The 17,700-nt window shown below is 47.5% G+C and overlaps 1 protein-coding gene across 1 annotated transcript in view; it reads left to right on the top strand.

The window, feature by feature from the left end:
- The window catches only part of DZANK1 (double zinc ribbon and ankyrin repeat domains 1), a 1,028,117-nt gene that overhangs the window by 318,975 nt on the left and 691,442 nt on the right, over positions 1–17,700 (top strand). The window lies entirely within an intron of this gene.

Below are 17,700 nucleotides of genomic sequence, written 5' to 3'. Positions count from 1 at the left end.
GAATGAAAGCTAAGGCAGGATAAGACACATCTATGCGCGGAGGCAGAGGTGCAGTAGTGATATTAGCAGTGGCTGTGCACCTACACCACGGTATACAATCACGGCATGCCAATCTCAGCTTTCACTACATAACACGTTTATACCTTTGCTCAACATGGCTTCAACCGTCAGGATTTACGAATAACTGGCACCTCGATAATTCTGGGTAGCAAAGGGCCCTGCACTGAATGAAGACAAGCATTTGCAATGCAATAGGTCTCGCATTTATAAGAGTTTGAGCTATTGGCATTGTAAAATTACAATGCCTTTTATTTATGTTTTGTTTTTAAAACAAATAAAAGGCATTGTCATTTACAATGTCAGTAGCATAAACTTGCATAAAAGCAGTGTGCGGAGTGCAGCAGTGTGCGGTGTGCAGCAGTGTGCGGCGTGCAGCATTGTGAGGCATGCAGCAGTGTGTGGCGTGCAGCAGTGTGCGGCGTGTAGCAGTGTGTGGCGTGCAGCAGTGTTTCGTGCAGCAGTGTGTGGCGTGCAGCGGCGTGCAGTGGTGTGTGGCGTGCAGCAGTGTGCGGCGTGCAGCAGTGTGCTGTGCGCAGCAGTGTCGTGCAGCATGCAGCAGTGAGTAATGCAGCAGTGTGCAGCAGTGTGTGGCGTGCAGCAGTGTGTGGCGTGCAGCAGTGTGTGGCGTGCAGCAGTGTGCGGCGTGCAGCAGTGTGTGGCGTGCAGAAGTGTGTGGCGTGCAGCAGTGTGCGGCGTGCAGCAGTGTGTGGCGTGCAGCAGTGTTTCGTGCAGCAGTGTGTGGCGTGCAGCGGCGTGCAGCGGCGTGCAGCGGTGTGCGGCATGCAGAATCAACAGATGCCAGATTCAGAGGGCAGAGTGACGTGATGCTTAGGTGATGCAAAATGATGGTGGTGAGTGATGTTTGGTGCTCAGGTGGTGCCACTATATGGTGTGGATTGGAAGTACGTTGTGGATTGTGGAGTTGTGGAGTTGAAATATGTGGTTTTGTGTGTAATTATGTGGTGTGTATTGGAAATGTGTGGAGTTGAATTGTGTGGCCTGGAACTGTGGTGTTGAGTGAAATTAAGCTTAGTGAAATTGTGTCATGGTGTGGAGTGCATTTATGTTGATTGGTGGAATGTGGCATAGAGTGCATTTATGTGGAGTGTATTTGAGCAGCGCCTCAAAAAACACCAAGTGCCCTTGCATGTTCAATGTACTGAAGACCATAACCCACCACACTCAAACACACCACAACATAACACAACAAAACACAGACATAACACAACCAAGCATTTGCAATGCAATAGGTCTCGCATTTGCGAGAGTTTAAGCTATTGGGATTGTAAATGACAATGCCTTTTATTTATCTGTTTTCAAAACCAACACATAGATAAAAGGTTTGTCATTTACAATGCCAATAGCTCAAACTTTTGCAAATGCGAGACCTATTGCATTGCAAATGCTTGTTTTCTTTTGCTGAGGTTATATGTCTACAGAACAATTCAAAAACTGAAAAATACTATGAAACATGAACGACCACTCCAAAAAATAGTTTTTGATTGCCTTTTTCCACTAACTTGGAGGAGTATTTCACCCTCCTGGTTTACAGCAGAAACATGCTTCTCTCTATCTAATAATCTGTCTTCCATCTGTCACCTCTTGTTTTTGTATTTTTTTGTGTTTTTTTTTTCTAAACACTGGTTAGTTATTTGTCAAGGCAGCCCTCCCCACCTCCCCCACCGATTTCTCTTCTCATTTAACATAAATCACGTTGATGCCCCCGGGTCTGCAATGGCCGAGCAAGAGTGCCACGGGCCCTGATGGCAGTAAGGGTAACGGTCCCTGCTACCCCCTGATGGGTGGCAAAAATATCCATAACTGGGGTGGGGTGCCCTTCCCAACTGTGGGCGCCGGTGCCACTGCACCTGCTGCACACTAAGAGATACGTCTCTGCAGTCCCGCAGCGATACGTAAAACCAGCACTTAAATAAAGAACGTACCCAGAAATATGATGTAGGAAAAAGACTTTCAACACACAACGTACTGACTTATTGTGGCTGTTATACATATTCTATCACTGGAATGGCCTCGTAGCGCTAGAGTTAATCAAACAAGCCCTTCAATTTCTGCACAGTCTATCGTGACACACGAAATGTCATTTCACAGACTCAGATTCCTTAGCCTTTAGCACTGACATATGAATACATACTGCGACTAAAAGAGCAACGCTGGCTGCAAGGGACGCACCTCCTTAATCAATCCCTTATTTCTTATCTAAGTTTTATAGATCGCAAAGAAGGGCCCAGAGGCCATCAAGGCGCTGTGCAGTGGTTAAAACGCCAGGCTAATATAAGGCATAACATAGCACAACTAAGTGACATTTAACAATGAAAACCTCTCACAAGTGCTTATTGGCGCCTAATAGTTTCAGTTGCTATGTTGGCACTGTAGAAAGCGCCTGAATCTGGTCAACTGAAATTTCCATAGGGCTATGTGCTTTCCAAAGCACCTGTACTACAACACATTGGCACTATATAAAGCAGATAAACCAATCATTTAAGTGAAACTGCCAAGGTACCTTGGCCAATGTTTGCAGCTCCAAACTGCTTGGGCAGAGATATATTCCAAGCGCTATATAAACAAAAGTATACCAAATAAACTCAAATAGAGAGGAGCTTTGGAGAGGCCCGAGCCTGGACAGGAAGGGATTAGGGGGGGTTCCCAGGCTCACGAGCTGTGCATGCCGCCTGGCCTCTGCAGCATCCCACAGCAGCTCAAATAAAAATAACTCAGAGCTGCACAGTGACAGCAATTTATCTAGTCCCCTGTGAACAATACACTCGCATGACCCAGGCACAGACAGTGAGGATGGCAGGGAGCATCATAAATAGCGTGGAGAGAAAGCCAAGTGGGTGTATTCACCCACTGTAGCGATCTGTGTGTAGCCTGTCCGCAACAGGGTCAAATCAGGGCAGGGCTGATGCTGTGTTTCATCCTGCCCTAGTCGACAACAACAACACCGCTAAGTTCGGTAATAACAGCTAATATTATTATTTAAAAAGAGACGCAGCTGTCTGTGTGTGCGTCGGATAGATCATGACACCCACAGCAGAGGGTGGGTGTAGAATGTGTTATATGTCCCGGAAAGCACAGATTCGGGGGTGTTTCTGGCAAAAGTTGAAATTCCAGCGCTACCACTTGTGATCTGATTCCGGGGTGACAAGGGCAATTAACAAGTGTTGGGGTGCGTTGTGTGTGGAGGCGAGGATGTTTATCACCTTTTATAACTACCCACATCACTGAGGTTAACCTCTGTAATGCAGCTGAAAGCCCATCCACACCCTAGGTCTGTACAGTCTTTTTTAGTTTTAATTAGCAACAACAATCAACAGTCCGATGTTCAACGTCGGCTTTAAAGTTTTCTTTTCCTTCACGCTGTTCTCCACATTTAAAGATCATTTGCAGGCAATTTGAACCCCTTGTAGATTTTTTCTTGCCAATTTCCTTTTTTTTAAATTGTGAACTGCCAAAAGCCGAGAATAAAGAACATGGAACTGGAAAGATTTTTGGTAATGAGGTCGTCTGTTGTTCTTGCCACGCTCCCCTCATGCACCTCCTGGGAAGTCGCTCCTATCCATGTTAAATACCTTTATGATTGTAAACGGTTGCATTCTGTAAACCGTTCGCAAATACCCATACAGGTCCTTTATTCAAAGTTGTTCTTTTTGATTCGGGGGAGAATAAGATTTGCCACAGCTCCCGATTTCATGACCATGTTAAATTAAAATGGGCGTGACTTTTAAAAGACCCTATGTTGCAGGCTATTCGCACTGGTTATCCAGGTGTTTTTTACCAAGAAACTATGCATTCGTGCTGGTGGAGTTGTCTGTCCATTAACAGTCGACATTGGAGTTTTTCTGTAATGCTTAAGTCTGGTGCGCACTTTTCAATGTTTAATAAAAAACGCTTTCTGCTACTTTGCTTAAACAAGCTGTCGCCGTTGCGCCCCACACAGCACTGGAGGAAGGGGGAGGAACAGGAGAGAGAGTGGGGTGGGAGGTAGAGTAGCGAGAGGAGGGAGGAAACAGAAGAGGCATTCTTGTTGCTTTGAAGACAGACTAACATTAACGGTCTGAACTATAATAAAGGTAAACAAGTTTGATAGCAAAACATTACATAAGACTCGTGGACAAACACAGCATTCCGAGAATGGCTCCCACAGTAGCAGGGTGCTAGGTTTACATTTCTGACAAGCTCAAGAATGGCAACTTGTGCTGTTAAACGTCACACTGACACATCTTGCAGCACCCGTTTAATGTACAGCGCTGTAAAATGGAAGCCTAGGTATTACGAGTTACTGCTATGCTCACTGCTGACAAGTGTGTGAAACGCTCTTGAAACGGGCGCAGCGCTGATAAAATATGTTCAAAATTATTAAAACATGCAAGATGGGGGGTTGGAGCGAAGTGCAAAGAACACAACAGGCTCCCTCCAGACACCTCTGATGATGAGCAGGATACAAATGCTGTGGGTTAACTAGGAAGCAAAACGAGGGTAAAGAGAATGTCTCCGTGAGCCTTGTGCTCGGCTGGCGCCTCGGGCATGTTTACTACGGGAACACATGGGAATGCAAAGCCATTAATCAAGCAGGATGGCTCTGTCTCCCTTCACGCCCAGGGAGGAGGGAGATGCAAGCAGAGCATCAAAGGGCTGGGTGAGAAGGGAGGGGGGAATGCAAGGGTCAAAGCGGCGAAAAGTGAAAGTAATCGAGCAGAGCATCAAAGGGCTGGGTGAGAAGGGAGGGGGGAATGCAATGAGCAGAGGAGCAGCTGTGCACGTGCATGTGATCGTGCACTCAAGGTTTAGGCCAGCCAAAAGACTGGGTAGCACTTTGAAAATCCTACATATAAAATGTCTCTTCGAGCCTTTGGCTCGCGAGACCTAAAAACCATCACCAGACTGAAACCCTCGGTGGTGGTTCGCGAAACAGCAGGACGCTGCAACAAATAAGCTGTACATCAGCACCATCTGGTGGACACACGAGACACGTGCTGAAAACAGCGTCGAAAAGGTTGTCTGACACAATGCAGCATTTCGGCAGAAGAGGAAAAGCATATATCAGACCACCGTTGCAGAGGCATTCCAACACACACAGACACAAACAAAACACGAGTCATACGTTCCTGGAACATCCCACAAAGCTTAGACATCCTTCATACACTGGCAGAGTTGTTACGTTTTCTCCCTGGAAACTACAGTTCTCCATAGCTGGCATATTTTGGATTCAAAAGCTTGAATTATTACCCATCACCAGTCTGGAAGTCTCAGGTTCAGTCTCCAGTTACGCTATTCATGGGAGCAAACATTATTAGTATGGAAGACAATAGGTTTAAGTGACACATTCACCTCTTTTAATATAATACAGTCTACATTTCAGCAAATAAGTTGAATGTGCTTCACACTCCACTTCAGCTCAGATTTCATAGCACAAGTTGTAGTAATGTAGTCCACGCTGTATGATGAGGTTCAAGTAGGTTTATTGAAATAAGTAACAAGTAGCATAAGACCTATGCATAATAGTCTGTAAGTCTTCATCAGCAGCCCCACCAGGAGCAGCCTGCTAGCTGCTCAGCCCCACCCACCAACTGTCATCACTGACACCAGTCACTCCAACATTCCACTCATAGCCCACACACCAACATTCCGCACGGAACACTCACACAGACTGAGCAGCTAGGAACAAGACAACATAGTACATTAAAATACAACATGAGAATACTACATTATCATTTTCCTATAGAACAGTAAAATAATGAAACCCAAAAAAGAAAACTATAAACCCGCCCCTCATCTGTGCTTAGCATAGTGTGCTTCCCGACTAGTATTTTGTCTCTTTTTTAATTGTATCTAGATATATAATACAACATGTAACTTACACCTACAACAAGCCATGACTATTGCCTTTGTCAATGGTTGTTAGTTGCATAAGATAAATAAGGAACAACTATGGCTTTGTTGTATATAATGTTGAAAATGCTTCAGTTCTGAAAGGATGAGGCTGTGGAAGAACTATAAGGAGCCTCTTTGATGTTACATCACAGACAGTGAAGGATGTTCCAGCTGCAGAGTTATGATTTTGTTTCACCCTGATGGCGAGGGCAAACATGGAGAGCCCGATAGCCTCGCCTCAGCATCTACTTTTTAAAACTACTGGTGCTGACCACCGGCAGGACCTGGCTCACTTAAAGCCCTGCGCTTAGTACAGTTATTGGCAGCGGAACACATAGGCCAATCTGTATTCTTAAAGCTGAAGAGGTGACCTGCTCAGGGTGTGATCTTTGCGGTGCAGGCTCAATGTAATTGTTAAAAGAGTGTAGCAGGCTGCATTTACTGAAACGCACCATTTGAGAGAGATTAAGCTATTGACATTGTAAATAACAATGCCGTTTCTTTAAATGTTTTAAAAACAAAAACATAAACAAAAATAATGTCATGAGCAATGCCAATAGCTCTAACTTTAACAATGCTGAGACCATTGCATTGTAAATGCTTGTTGACAATTGGCATGGCAATTTGAAGATTGGCTATTTTAGCCCTGTTTATATGGTGTTTCCATGACAATTTCGAATCAATTGTCATACCAAGGTAGCTGAAATTAGTTACGTGCTCCAATGTTGGATGATCTATCACTATCTCATTTTTAAAACCTTTACGTGGTCTGATAGCAATATATTTGGACTTACTTGAATTTATTTCAAGGCCCTTTAATCTGCAATAGATGTTAAAGTTGTCTAGTAATCTTTGCAGCCCCTTAGAGTCTGAAACTACAAAATTGTGTCATCTGCAAACATTAATGCACATATGGGGAGGCCCTTCTTATTTCAGAGAATCATGGGTACAGTTTTGTAAATGCTGAACTACATCGTTCACATATAGTAAAAAGAGAGTAGGGGCCAGGACCCAACCCTGCCTCACTCTCCTCCTAACAGAGATAGCCTCTGTAAGTTCCCCACGTCCCCATCCCACTTTAGCAAAATTGTCTTAATGGACCCTAATTATCTCTGTCAGGATCTCCTGCTGTACTCCTTGGTGTCAAAATGATTCCCATAGGAGATCCCTTGGTATTGAATCAACTGAGGCTTTCAAATCAATAAATGCAACATACAATAGCCCAGCCTTTAGTCTAGCATACTTTCAAGCTATACATGACAGTCTAAACATCTGGTCGATCGTGCTTGTCTTGGTTCTGAAGCCGGCATGGCAAGTTAACAAAATATCTTTCTCTAAAATCTATCATTTTGTTTATTCAATACCTGTTTTGTGTAAAGTTTTTGGAGAGTATCTATTAGGCTTATAGCCTTTAATTGGCCGGGTCATCTTTACTGCCTTTCTTATGGATGGGGACAATTACTGTCCCCTTCCATGATTCTGGAATAGGACCCCTGATGCCACTGCATTGCTTAGTAGGTTGATGGTACCCATATTTCTAAGTCTTGCTTTAGGAGATCCCCTGGTATTTTGTCTGGTCCTGGGGTTTTCCCTAGATTAATAGAATCTATAGCTATTCTAGTCTCTTCTTTGCTAAAGTAGGGGGGCGGTTTTAGCAGATTATGAGTAGAAACCTCGATGGGTTAAGTAAGATTTATACAAGGCTCGGGGGCCCTTGAATACAATACAATTCAATTGAAAAAAAATAAAAAGAAAGTTACCTGCTGCCTTCCATCGCATCTCACTTGACTTCTCCTCTCTTTTTCTGTCGGAAGGCACAGGCTCCCAGCCTGCTCAACGGCCAATCCTGAAGCTGCTCTCGCATGAGAGCAGCTTCAGGATGGGCCTGTGCGCCCTCAATTTGCGCTCCAGGGCAGACTGAGAGTCTGTTCTCTCCAGCCTAGCAGCGTTGCTGGGTTGGAGAGAACTTTCACTGTGCATGATGGTTTGGCCAGCCTGAAAAGGCCGGCCAAACCGTCATGTGCAGCGAAGGGAGTGCACTCCCCTCAGTGCCTGTTGTCAGTGCCAGAGGTGGAATGGTACATAGGGGTACCCTCTTCAGGACCAGAAGAAGGGTGCACCTACCTACCACTTTGCATAGCTCGCGCTGCACTAGCGCTGTGTTTTTAACAACTGTCCCGTTTTGTATTTGGGTTTGTATTTTGTTGCTGCACTTACCCCTGCTTTTAATTGCATTGCCTCGTGCTGCTGCTTGTTTGTAGCGCGTGCCCTCTGGCCCCTCACTGCATTTAAAAAAAGCGCACTCTGCGCCTCCAAGCACCACCACTTTGGTGGGTCCGGGATCCGGGGATCGATCTTGGGTGCCATTTTGGCTTGGGGCATTACTTTCAGCGGCGGACACCATCTTGGAGCGGACTCGCGCGCATAGGGTGACGGGAGAGCCTACTTAGGCGGCTCCTTGCGTGGCGGTGTCCCTGACCACCTACCACTTTGCATAGCTCGCGCTGCACTAGCGCTGTGTTTTTAACAACTGTCCCGTTTTGTATTTGGGTTTGTATTTTGTTGCTGCACTTACCCCTGCTTTTAATTGCATTGCCTCGTGCTGCTGCTTGTTTGTAGCGCGTGCCCTCTGGCCCCTCACTGCATTTAAAAAAAGCGCACTCTGCGCCTCCAAGCACCACCACTTTGGTGGGTCCGGGATCCGGGGATCGATCTTGGGTGCCATTTTGGCTTGGGGCATTACTTTCAGCGGCGGACGCCATCTTGGAGCGGACTCGCGCGCATAGGGTGACGGGAGAGCCTACTTAGGCGGCTCCTTGCGTGGCGGTGTCCCTGACCACCTACCACTTTGCATAGCTCGCGCTGCACTAGCGCTGTGTTTTTAACAACTGTCCCGTTTTGTATTTGGGTTTGTATTTTGTTGCTGCACTTACCCCTGCTTTTAATTGCATTGCCTCGTGCTGCTGCTTGTTTGTAGCGCGTGCCCTCTGGCCCCTCACTGCATTTAAAAAAAGCGCACTCTGCGCCTCCAAGCACCACCACTTTGGTGGGTCCGGGATCCGGGGATCGATCTTGGGTGCCATTTTGGCTTGGGGCATTACTTTCAGCGGCGGACGCCATCTTGGAGCGGACTCGCGCGCATAGGGTGACGGGAGAGCCTACTTAGGCGGCTCCTTGCGTGGCGGTGTCCCTGACCACCTACCACTTTGCATAGCTCGCGCTGCACTAGCGCTGTGTTTTTAACAACTGTCCCGTTTTGTATTTGGGTTTGTATTTTGTTGCTGCACTTACCCCTGCTTTTAATTGCATTGCCTCGTGCTGCTGCTTGTTTGTAGCGCGTGCCCTCTGGCCCCTCACTGCATTTAACAAAAGCGCACTCTGCGCCTCCAAGCACCACCACTTTGGTGGGTCCGGGATCCGGGGATCGATCTTGGGTGCCATTTTGGCTTGGGGCATTACTTTCAGCGGCGGACGCCATCTTGGAGCGGACTCGCGCGCATAGGGTGACGGGAGAGCCTACTTAGGCGGCTCCTTGCGTGGCGGTGTCCCTGACCACCTACCACTTTGCATAGCTCGCGCTGCACTAGCGCTGTGTTTTTAACAACTGTCCCGTTTTGTATTTGGGTTTGTATTTTGTTGCTGCACTTACCCCTGCTTTTAATTGCATTGCCTCGTGCTGCTGCTTGTTTGTAGCGCGTGCCCTCTGGCCCCTCACTGCATTTAAAAAGAGCGCACTCTGCGCCTCCAAGCACCACCACTTTGGTGGGTCCGGGATCCGGGGATCGATCTTGGGTGCCATTTTGGCTTGGGGCATTACTTTCAGCGGCGGACGCCATCTTGGAGCGGACTCGCGCGCATAGGGTGACGGGAGAGCCTACTTAAAGTCGCCTCCTCCGCGCAGCGGTACGCGCAGGTGGTAGCCCTCGCTTAGCCTGAGTCGTGCCAGAGTCCTGCCCGTCTGCGCTCGTCAGCGTCTCGGAGGCGGCGGGGCGGCTGAGGACTCTGATCGGAAGCGGGGAGTATGTTACATTATACCTCAGCTACGCTTCGAGCATTGCGCACTACATCTAGCCTGTGTCATTCTGTTTTCCCCGGTCGACACAAGGGCAAACGCCGCTGCCCAGCGTGTGGCTGGTTGCCCACTAGGTCACTCTGCTGTGCCCCTAGGGCTTCTAAAGTACATACGAAACATCTCTGCCTGCTGTTGAACACAAGATCGGTAGGTAGACATGCTCAGTATATCTACGATCTTCTAGTCAGGGATAATCCCCTCTGCCTGCTCCTGACCGAAACTTGGTTGGGAGAGGCGTCCAATCCGGACATCTTTACTGCGATCCCTCCAACCTATAACATTTTTCGCCAAGACAGGGCGAAGGGTAGGGGGGGCGGAGTTGCTGTGGTGGTGAGGAAGAACATTTCTTGCTCTGTTCTTCCTGTTAATTCCATTGAGGGCTCTGAATCCCTCGGCTTCACGCTTAGACTGTCTCCAGTTCAAGCACTCAAGGGTCTGTTGGTTTATAGGCCTCCTGGCCCGGTGGGTTCCTTCTGGGAGGACCTCCAGACAGCCATCTCGGAGCTGGCGCTGTCTGCACAGCATTGTTTGCTGGCAGGCGATTTCAACTTTCATCTTGATGTCACGGATGATCCGAATGGGGTTAAACTGCTGGATATTACATCTCCGCTTGGCTTGGCACCGTTTGTGTCAGGGCCTACACATGAGAGAGGGCATACCCTCGATCAAGTGTTCTCCTCTGTCCCTATTGTTGACATCGAAATACGGCCGGTGCTCTGGTCGGATCACAGCTTGATTGGGTTTTCCGTGTTGGAAAATGGGCGGTCTGACGTCTGCGCCCCCACGGTGCCCAGAGCGGCCTCGAGAGCGCTGCACAGAGTGACGCCTGATATGTTGGAGCAGGCGCTCACGGAACATCCCTGTCCCCTCTCGGGGGATCCGGAAACAGACACAGAGGCCCTGCAGCTATGGCTTACTGAGAGATTAGACGATCTTGCACCAAGGGGAACCCCCCGGTCCTCGGTGATACGGCAGTCGGCGCCGTGGTTTACTGAGGCGTTGCGTCTGACTCGCAGTCAATGCAAGGTTGCCGAGCGGGCCTGGCGCCTTCATTATGACGGGGAGGCCAAACTTACCTATAGATCGGCGGTGAAGGCCTACCATCGCGACATTTTGGGTGCCAAACGGGAATATCTTGCTAGGAGGATTGAGGCGGCGGCAAACTCCTGTAAGGAGATCTTCACGATTGTGAAGGAGTTCACGGCCCCCTCCTCCTATTCATCCCAGCCTGTTCCATCGGATGTGTGGGCATGTGATCTTGCCACTTTTTTCACCGACAAGATCAAGGCAATTCAGGCCTCCTTCTCGGAGAGCGTGGCGGAGGGTTGCTGTGGCCGTGGGGCCGGACTCAGAACATCGTCCCTGCCTATGGCAGTTCTGGCTGACTTTCCTCCTGTTTCCAGCGATATGTCCCGGGCTCTGCTGGCCAGTCTTAAATCTGGCTCCCCACTTGACCCCTGCCCTGCCAAATTTTTGGCCGGGATGGCGGCAGTGGTGAATCCCCTGGTCAACCCGATCCTCAATGCCTCCTTGAGGGAGGGGAGTGTCCCTCGCACCTGGAAAAGGGCATGGTGATCCCCCTTCTGAAAAAGCCTGGCCTTGATGCCGAGGTTTTGGCCAATTACAGGCCAATTTCACTGCTCCCGGCCTTGGCTAAGATCACCGAGAAGCATGTGCATGGTGTATTGTCGAGCTTCTTGGAAACTAATAATCTGCTCCATCCATCCCAATCCGGGTTCCGTCCTAATTTTAGTACGGAAACGGCGTTGGTGGAGGTCTCTGAGATCATCAGGGAGACCCTGGATGTGGGTGGCAAGGCCATGCTAGTCATGTTGGACCTGTCGGCGGCCTTTGACACCGTCCCCCATGAGGCGCTCCTTGCCAGGCTTCATGACATCGGCCTTAGGGGGACGGTGTTCAGATGGTTTTCATCTTTTCTAGAGGGCCGCCGCCGCCAGACGGTCTTGGTGTCCCAGAGCTCCGCCGAGATGCCGTCATTGGGAGTGGGGGTTCCCCAGGGGTCTGTATTGAGCCCGACATTGTTTAACATCTTTATGTCCCCCCAGGCGGCTGCGGTGGAGGCTTACGGAGCCCAGATCGTGTCCTACGCTGACGACACGCAACTCCTTTTCACATGTGCTAAAGATCAGCCATTTGATGGGAAGAGAGTACGGGACTGTCTGGATATGGTCTTTGGCTGGTTCCAACGGAACAGCCTAAAGGCCAACTCCAGCAAGTCGGAGGTGCTATTCTTCGGCTGTGTCATCGATCCCGAGTGGCGGCAGTGGTGGCCGGCCGCCATGTGTCCCCCGGCGCAGTCTTCCTTGGTGGCCAAAAATCTCGGCGTTAAGCTTGACAACCAGCTTTCTCTTAGATCACATGTTCTTGGCCTGGCTGGCACCTGTTTCGGGGTTCTGAAAATGCTCCGCAGGTTTCTTCCACTACTCTCTGCGGAGCATAGACGGATCACGGTGCAGGCGCTTATCGGATCCAGGCTAGATTATGCTAATGCCCTTTTTCTGGGTCTTCCTGACTATTTGGTCCAGCGTCTGCAGGTGACACAGAACTCTGCGGCGCGCGCAATTTTTGGCTTACATAGACGCGCACGGGCTTCTGGTCTTCTGCAGACGCTGCACTGGCTCCCGATCCGAAAGCGGATTATGTTCAAATCCCTGACGCTGGTACATAAAGCTTTGTTCGGCTCAGGTGCTGGCTATCTCCAGAAGAGATTGGCCTTTTATCGTCCTGCCCGCTCACTGCGCTCGGAATCCCTCTTCACGGTTGTGGTTCCACGTGTGAGGAAGGCACGGATTGGGGGGCGCTCTTTCAGCCACAAGGCCACCCAGCTGTGGAACTCGCTCCCACTGGCACTGCGCAGTACCTCCAATCTGCTTCAATTCAGAAAGAATTTGAAGACTTGGCTTTTTAATTTTTCTGTTTAAGCGGACTCTCTTCCTCTTTTCTTTTGGCGCCTCTGCTCTTATTGTTATGTTGTTATACACTGTAGCTGTATGTGGAAAGCGCCGGGACGCTCTTTTAGAGTAGCCGAGCGCTATATAAACGCATTTTAACATAACATAACATAACAAATGCCAAATAGCCCCAGGAAGTCCTTATGGCAGGACCCTGGAGGAATGACGGCACCCTCTTAATCCGTCGGGCGGTTGTAAACCTGAGCAACCGGGGGCTGCCCGTAAATTGACCCACCATGTTGGCATATTTCTTATGCAAAATAAACCTGCAGCAATGTTTTCTCCAACAACCAATGTGTCTTGTGGTTCTTTATCATGGTATTGCTGTGTTTGCGGGTTGGGTGTGTTGCCGATATTGGAACTATGGCCCTGCCTCCAAGACTCGGGAAAGGAAAATAAAACGATAATAAAACGGGGTTTTAAACCCGTTTTATTATCCTTTTATTTTTCATGATTTGGAGGGTGCTGGCATGGGGGACAACGCTCCTCCTCCATAGCGCCCCCTGGTTTTAGCCCAGCGGTATTCCAAGAGCTCATCGTGACATTCAGAGGGGATACCTCAGGGTTCGAATCAAGGATATGTTCAGGTTGTATATTTTGATTGTCCATAGTACCAAAAGATGTTCTATTGTCTGCCTGAGTTTCTTGAATCTCCAGTTGGCCAGCCATTGGGGAATACTATCCTTACCTTGAGAGTTTAATATAGATCTACTCTTGGCGATATTGGTGGCCCATCTAACCAGTCAACAGGTGTAAACAAAAATATTAATGGCGCATCATGGGTTGTGTTGCACAGCGTTCGTGCATTGTAGTTCAGAGAAATAGTAGGTCAAGAGGATTGATGTAAGAGATTTTTAAATATCCGACCACGTTAAGTTACATTCGAGTTCTCTTCTGCTTCGTTGTAAAAGATGTTAACATATTAGCCACGAGGTGGCGCTCAGTGAACGGAAAATCCTGTTGCAGACGTTTAACATTGTTATGAAAAGTTGGCTGTGTCATTGTTTTTTAGGTCTCGCATAGGGCAGCGCATGCGCTGCCTCTCCGAGGCATTAAGTATTCAGTATTAGTGGTGAAACTCCACCCATTGCACTTCTATTTGTTTTGTCACTTGCCATTGGTTACATCTGGCATTGCTCGTCTTATCTCGCTCATTCATTGGCTGGTGGTGCAATACATCACTTCCGTTTTGCTTCCGTTTTGCAGGAAGCAGCACCGACCAACTACAGTTTAGCTCCGCTGCCTGGCTGTTATTTTTGTATTTAGGGACTACTTCCTTGTTTTCTATCCCATCAGCTGTGCGCTGCACTCACTGCTGGTTGATAATGTAACCGGACTTCATCATTAGCATGCGTGCCGGCTTCACTCTCAGCCACGCACATGTTCTATGCCGATCCACTTCCTACCATTGCACAATCTCTCGCGGTTCACCTTCAAAAACAAAAGAACGGCGCTGCCGATCCACATCCTGCCACTGCACGTGGGCACCTCGTTCACCGCTTATTTATTTATTTGAATCGCTATGGCGCACGCTTCACAGGTTACCATGTACGTAAGTTTAATATGCAGAGGCGCCATGCGCCCGCTTTCATTATTATTACTATGTCGGGCGCTTCAGGGGCCGCCATGCATCTAATGTTTATGAGAACGGGCGCCATGCTGTCTTTCACTTTTAGCACTTCTTCTCTGCGCCGTCCCCCTCCTGCTCTGCTCCCTGAGATGGGAAGCTGCCGCCCTCCTGCCCCCGGCACAGGAACAGGACCCCTCCAGCACCACGATGTCGAACCGTTTGGTGTGCGTTTCCAGGATTTATCATATCACCCTGGATAGCCCCCATGGCTGGGCACGTATGGGACTGTTTCCAGCGGAAGGAGCTGATCGGACAGAGAACCGATATCCGAGTCTGGAATCGACAAGGTAAGGAAAAACATGTTTTGTCCAGGACATGTTTCTCATTCCTCATCTTCTGTGCTGTTATGTGGGCTATGCTACCCCCAGTAACAGCTAGATAAGTTCACAGCCACATTGCTGAAAATGTTTTCATTTTTGGCGCCTTGCTATGATAACGCCTATCTCCCACAAAGAATGCCAGTTGCAGCGGCGCATTTGTGGATTGTATCACATTAATTTTATTTGTATGTGTGTTGCTTTTATTAAGTCCCTGCATCCATCAAACTATAGGATTTTGTAGCGATGGGGACGTGTTGAGGGGGCTTGGTGTTGGACGCGGCACAAGACTCAGATGTTTTCCGCTTGTCTCTTCTTAGTGTTTTTTACTGTTGACTACTTTGACGTTTTGTGTGGGCTGATTCAGGCAGTATGTGATTGATGTTTTTCTGTGCCACTCACAGAGGCTGTGGGGCATTGAACGGTGAACTCCTCCATTAGAGGCAGCAAAACATCGTGGCAGTTTTGACTTAACAAAATATACCTGGGAGAAGTGCGGTGGGTGTAGTGCTTGTCACACAACTTGTCATTGCCATCTGTGCTGTAATTAAATAAACACCAGCCCACATGATTTGACTCAGCCGCCTTCAGAGTACGTTGCTACAAAAATAGCTAATCAAAACTGGTTTCACAAACTATGTATGCTGCTATTCAGCAAAGACCAGCGGTCACAGGCAGACACACAGTGCTGCTGGCCTGGTAAGAGAGGCGGAAGTATTTTCCGTGGGTGCTGAGGAGGCCTGAGACAAGTGTAACTTTAGGATTATGTTTCTATAAAAAGTCTATTTTTCCTACTCCCCAGGCAAGGAAGAGCGTCAGTGTAATTAATATCCGTCACTGCTCAGAAGCGAGTATTTTACCTCGTTTTGTTCTGTGGTTCTGACAGATTGAAGAAACCATCAGTATTTGCTTACTTTCCTTAAATGATGTGGCAACTAATTAACTCAAAAATAACTGCAAAAGACAATTTCGTTTGTTGTGTATGATCTGCAAATGTTATTAGTGACAAAAACAAATCTAATATGCCTGGAAAAACTTTGTGTCGAGGGCTAAGGCCAGCAGAAGATCCTATTTGCAAAGTATCAATAAAGGGCAATTGAAAGGCAACCAGTTACCTAAGTATAGGGGCTGGTGCCACTGTGCAGCCCTGCGTGGCATTGTTTTAGTGATTTTTTTTTTTTATCCATTTGAGCAAGAAACATTTTTTTTGTAAAAGCAGCACATTTTGTATCAAATGCCAGATTTTAATGTGCCAAGTCTGGTACATCTCTATTAATGAGGGAAGTGCCACAGTCAGCGAATTGTATGATTCTAGTGGCCTTAACTATGTTAACTTTGAACATGAGGATGGTCTGAGAGGAACAGTGGAAAGGACCATGGACAGTGTAAAAGGAAGTAATCTGACTTTAAGGCTCAGATTGTAAATACAGTCACAAAGGGGTGCTGCACTTGTTTACATATGTTGGTATTTTATAGTGTCTTACAGACTGTTTAAAAACAATAGAAATATGTAAAAACAGTAGAAATGTGTGTAAAAATATGTCTTCCCAGGGATTGTTTGGTATAAGTTGAAGCAAGGCTCTAAACCGCATGAGCTGAGTGGGTTAGATGAAATTGCTTTGAATTGTGGGAAGCATAATGAGCCAAAGATGCAGTAAGGGTTCTGATTGTGTCAATATTTTCTTATGGTTGCCAGGACCTAGAGTAAGAATGATTTTATCTTCTTTTGCACACTCCACTGTAACTTTTCCTAATTTCTTCATACATAATTCTGAGCTTGTCCCTTCCTGAAGGAACCATATCTTGATCACCCAGCCTCCTAACTGCACCTCCTGCTCACTCTTGCTTCTCTCACTCTTTCGCAGCTCTCTTGTTCTCCTGATTTTTGCTCCCTACTCTCCCCCTTTAATTAGTTTTTAAGTCGAGCCTGGCCAGCGCATGTGCTGCTCTGCGAGGCATGCTGTATTAGAGTATGGACTTGAAGCCCTGTCCACTCCCTGAAAATGTTGTCATTGGCTTGTGTCATTGCCCTTCGTAAATGCTGACTTCTGATTCGTTAAAAGGCTTGTTAGTCCCTCCTTAGTACCGCCTTCTCTAAATTTGTAACCTCCCATGAAGACTAGCCTTTTTACTTCGGTTGTTACATGCTACGTCTGTAAGCACTATTTCTTTAATGAGTTTCTCCTTCTGCTGGCCCGACATGCTGTCCTGCAGCATTGAGGCGCCATGCCCGCTTTCACTCTCCAAGCAATAGGTCTCGCATTAGCAAGAGTTTGAGCTATTGGCATTCTAAATGATGATGCCTTTTATTTATGTGTTAGTTATCAAGACAGAGAACTAAAAGGCATTGTCATTTACAATGCCAATAGCTTAAACTCTTGCTAATGCGAGACCTATTGCATTGCAAATGCTTGTCTAACAAATAGGCACCCCTGTTTGCATATTTTGGCACCGTTGGCTAAGGGCACATACCGCCTGCCTTGAGAGTTAACGCCGAAAACGGAAAGTTTCTAATGGGGTCCTTCTAATCCTTTTTTATGTGAATGAAGGGATGGCTTCGTTTTAGTGATTCTCCGTCGCAAGCCCTAGACCTACTCTGCTTTTTTCGACGTCTTTTACTTGTAATACGTAGTGGAAATACATATTAGAAAATGAATGTAATGAATGGCCTTCCTAGCCTGTCGGCTGTGTGAACTCAATCAATAATGGCCAACAAAGATTACTTTTTCCTGTGACTTTGAGGCCTATGTGAGGGAA

The sequence above is a fragment of the Triturus cristatus genome, chromosome 6 (genome assembly GCF_964204655.1).
Source record: "Triturus cristatus chromosome 6, aTriCri1.1, whole genome shotgun sequence".
In the NCBI taxonomy this organism is placed as follows: domain Eukaryota; kingdom Metazoa; phylum Chordata; class Amphibia; order Caudata; family Salamandridae; genus Triturus; species Triturus cristatus.
This window is presented reverse-complemented; position numbering and strand designations above follow the sequence as displayed.